Here is a 4,800-nt window from a genome sequence, read left to right as displayed (position 1 = left end):
AGCCCCTAATCACCTAAAGCCAAAGAGAACAATCGTTTGCAGCAATACAGTTTCTTCACTGGTTGTAAAAACGGGTTACATGGGTTGTGGGGGGAAGAGAATCTTGGTCGCCTACTAAATTTGCTATATATTTCAATTATCCATTAATTAGTGATAAATATTAAGGTATGAATGAGCAGTTGTTTAAGAAAAAAAGAATGCTAAATACCCTTGAGGAATAAATAATTTCAAGGCCAATAGTTATGGTTGCAATTCCTGTAATAAAATACATGAATTTAAGAAATAGCTACCTCTGTGATCCATCTTTCCTTTTGTGCAAGTGAAGACAGAAACTCTATAAAACTTAGTGGAGACCTTTACCTTAAGAAATGGTATTCATACAGTTATATGGACACTGTTCATAGATCACAGTATATTTACCATGATTTATTTTAGGAAGCTCACACATGTCTTCCATGTGAAAGGATAGAGGCTCTGCTGTTCCCAAGGCCATATCAATTATTGGCAATTTAAAAGAGCTTGTTTACCAATTGATCGCTTGCAGTGAAAAAAAGCTGGAATCATCTATCTTTCCAAAACTGGTGTTTCATTTCCAGGCATGCTCACAAGCTTAACACATGCATAGAAAAGTCTAAATATGCACTATTGTTGCATGAAATATCTTTCCGCTTAAGCTGCTGTGGGATTCCCCTGATCAGCTGCCTCTTCTTTGGGCGGACAATCAAGAATGCTGAGGGAAGATTGCTGGTAGTAAACAAATGGGTGGTACTAAAATAGGAGGGCAAACAAAACGTGATGAACAAGAATGACAGTTAGTGTATAAAATATGTATTGATCACTTCATTTCTGAGAGAAGTTAGTCAAGTGAAAGAAAAATGCTGATTTCTATATAGGTGCTGATGGTTATCTCTTTTTTAATAATAATTTTTATTGAAGTTTACAAATACAAAGATAAAAAACTAATACAAACTAAGAAGAATATAAAAAGTAAAAGGTAAAAAAATGCAGAGGAAAAGGAAAAAAAAAAGAAAAAAAGATATATAAAGAAATGAGTTTCCCCTCCATCAAGACAAGTAAAAATTCAGTAACTTATCACCTTCTCTGATATTTCAACAAAAGATCTCTTCTTCCCATATCTCATCTCTTATCTATAAACAAATTATAAAGCCTCGTCATTCAGACCTAATCAGCAAAGTCCATTAAGAGTTACCAGAAATAATAACATATATATTTTAACCTTAATCGATAAATCAGTTTTATATTCCTTTCCTTTAACATAGTAACTCATCACTTTATCTAAAAATACAGCAAAAAAATCTCTTCTTTCTATATCTTATCTCTTATCTATAAACAAATCTTTATAGCCTCATCATTCGGTCCTAGTCAAAAGAGTTCCATTAAGAGGTATCAGGAAGAACATATATATTTTAACCTTGATCTGATAAACCCATTTTATATTCCTTCCATTTACTTTTTAGAATCTTGATCTTTAATCCCTTCAAATAGTGTCCCACAAGTTGATTTCTTATCATTTTCTCTTTATCTCTTCTCAGAAACTCCTTCACAGGTTTAACACGTCTCTTTTGTACATCCAAGATAAGAAAGCTATCCAAGTCACTTTTCTGATTTTTTATTTGTATGTCCCCTTTAATTATTAAGACAACCACTGGTTTCATTTGTAAATCCAGTGTAACATCATTTTCCATATCATTCTTGTAGCCTGACATTTTCAAATCCATTTTCAGATCCATATTCAAGTTTCTGTTTTATCCAGTAAAATCTGCTCCTCTTCCATAACTGCTTTTGAATCCATTTTTATAATAGCAGACATTCTTAAGAGTAATTTCTGAATGGGACTTCTGGTGGGGACATGGTGGACTGAACAGCTATGCCTGCGGGCTCAGTGGGCAGAACTGACAATGCAGCACTTTTTTCGGGCTCAGGCAGGTTTTTCCTGAAGCCCAGGAGTGTTTTTCTGGAAAAAGGAAAACACCTGGAGTCACCCCATCTGTCCTCTGGATGGCTGCTTGCAGCCAGAAGATCGCAAATAGTGTTCACACTCCACTGGTAAGAGCTAGCTGGGAGGCTGGGAGGTCACCTTTTCCAAGCTGCACTGTAGCCTTAAAAACCAGCCACCCCATTTCTAAATCACCCAATTTATATTTCTTTTAAATACGCATACCTTAAGAGAGGCTTTCTACAGCAAGGAGAAGCGGGTTCTCTTGGTGCTTATCGTTATTTTTGAGATCAATTTTTTTTAAAAAAATTCTTTTTAAGTTTTGGACTTCGTTTTCCATCAAAATAGGAGGCTTGAGAGTAAATAATTGTCTCCTTATTATTATTTTTGTACTAACTTTGAAGATATTAGCATTTTCCTACACGATGAATCGGCTGTTTTGAACTTTTGGTTTTCTGCTTTGACATTCCCTGGGGAACTGTCTGCATATCTCACTTTTGCTTATGTAAACACATTCTGGAATTCTTTCATATCTTCAACTTTCACTGGTTAAGTTCCATGGGGGCACCATAATCTACTGTGTGAGACATGGAGGATTTAAAACAGACTTTCTCTGACTTTCACGTTGATTTTAAACAGATTCTTTCTGATTCCTACCATGTTTTTATGCAAGGCATTCAGGATATTGTGGAAAATATGAGTTCTAAAATGTGTGATCTGGTTGGGGATGTTGTGGATGAAACTAAGGAATTTATCAGCAACAGAAATGTCTCTTCTAAAAGTGAGATTGGGACTTCTGTTGAAATGCTGGATGAAGATTGGATAGTCGAGTTGGAGAAATTTAAGGGAGAGGGTGAGTTGCAAGGCATAAGTGAAATTGATCTTCTGATGGAATGCCATGGAAAAGAAGTGGTTATTATGTATGGGAGGTCTCCTGAAGAGAAGTCAGAATTTTTGAGGGGGGCAGTTGGGTTGTTTGATCTTTTTAAGAAAAAAGCTCTGTGCACATTGTGGGGATATGTAAATGCTCTGGTTTATTTTAAAGTGGGATAAGGGTTTAAGAATATTTATCTGGATTGCTTTTAGGGTTTGGCTGATTTCATTTATCTTTAACAATTTGGATTAAGATTATTAAGGTATAATAAAAAATAATAAATATCTGGTTTTGGGTTTAATATGGTTAACATTATTAAAATTGTTGTATTATCAAGTACAATGGCATACAATTTATATATATATATTTAGTTTGATCTTTATTATAGTAGACAGGAATGTATAGAATAGTAGTAGGAAGGAAATAATTAAATAAATGTTATCTTGGTGGGGGGAAGTTGATTAGGAGGTTTATATGTATTTTTTCTTTTAATATAAAGGGAGGGAGCAACTGTATTTAGTGATTTTTATAATGTGCCAGTGGAATGATTTATGGAAATAATGTGATTTTGGTTTAATATAGAGTAAGGGATTGATTATGGAAAATTATTGTATATCCTTGCTGTTAAAAGTTGGAAGTCACCTCTTTTTGTAATTTTGAAAAAAATTCTCTTGTGTTTCTATACTTTTTTAGTTTTTCTTTTTTTCTTTGTAGTTTTTTATTTTTTCCTAGCTTTTGCTTGACACTTAATAAAATTCTTATTAAAAATAGAGTAATTTCTGAGTGTATTGTTCCCCAATATCCTTGAATTCTTCCACAGTCAAATAATATTGCTCCATTCTGTATTAATGGGTCTTTTCTCCTTTAATTATAATCTTTAGTTCTCTCTGGTTCCCTCTAGTCAACCTTCAAAGTCCTCCCTTATCACATTTGTTTTTTTTTAATCAACCACACTTTCCCATGGGAAGATTTCTTACAGCTAGTTTCAAAATCTTTATGTATATTTTTTGTAAAATTTTAAACAACCCACAGAAATATTCTTGTAATCAATTTCAAAATCTTATTTCAAGTCCATCTGGCCCCTTAATCTGTTTATAACTTTCCAAAATTAACATTCTAGTCACCCTTTTGCTGTTTATTCAAAAATAAAAATTTTAATAGTCCTTAAACTTGCATGAAACTTCTTTGACCAAGGATGGAAGGAAACTTACCCAGTGATATAAAACTTGCCTTTCTGAAGGTTCTTGACATCCAAAAAAGCCATTAGCAAGCAATTTCCTAAAGTGATTAAGAAAGGAAGTCTGCAAACCCCGTGTCCTTTGGAAGGCGCTGAACTGTGGCTTAGATGAGATTACTTTTCCTTGGCTCCCCGAGCTCTAAAACCCACCAGAGACTGTTGTCTTATGCTCCCTCATGGGGAGCCACCGTATGGAGAACCTATGGGTGCTCCTGCTCCTCTCCTTGCTCCGTAGAGGAATTCCAAGTAGCTGATCTGTTCACCAGCTCCTCTTTCTGCCATAGTCGTTGGCTCCGCTTGCTTCCTTGGAAGTCGCTGATGGTTATTATCTCTAACAACTATGATTTGGGAATATTACACATGTAAAAAAATATTCCAATTAGCAATAATCACACCTCAGATAAACTTCATTGGCTATGATACTGCCACCGCACAAAGCTGTATATGTTCAAAGCCAACATACCGAGATAGGATGAGACTGGATCCACTGCTTGTTTTCCCAATATCATGCGCCTTGTGCACATGTATTGTCTATGTGTATATGTGCATGTGTGTGCATGTAGGCCAAGTAGAGGGAGCTGGAAGATAAGATTATCCATTTCCTCTGCATGTTGAATGTAAATTTTTATTTGATTTATATTCCACCACTTATTTAGGAGTGGTGGCATATGCAGTGGCATTCCTAGTGCTTCTTCCCCCACCCCCATTCCCTACCACAACAACCCTATCAGA

At 35.0% G+C, this 4,800-nt stretch overlaps 1 non-coding gene across 1 annotated transcript; it reads right to left on the bottom strand.

Annotated features, from left to right (window-relative positions):
* Positions 1–4,368: 4,368 nt before the first annotated feature.
* Positions 4,369–4,508, bottom strand: LOC134495082 (U4 spliceosomal RNA). Its single transcript, XR_010067762.1, has one exon. It is a non-coding gene; the product is annotated as a U4 spliceosomal RNA (small nuclear RNA).
* Positions 4,509–4,800: the final 292 nt, after the last annotated feature.

Source organism: Candoia aspera, chromosome 3 (assembly GCF_035149785.1).
Source record: "Candoia aspera isolate rCanAsp1 chromosome 3, rCanAsp1.hap2, whole genome shotgun sequence".
Classification (NCBI taxonomy): domain Eukaryota; kingdom Metazoa; phylum Chordata; class Lepidosauria; order Squamata; family Boidae; genus Candoia; species Candoia aspera.
Note: the sequence above shows the minus strand (reverse complement) of the source record. Positions and strands in the feature narration are given on the sequence as shown.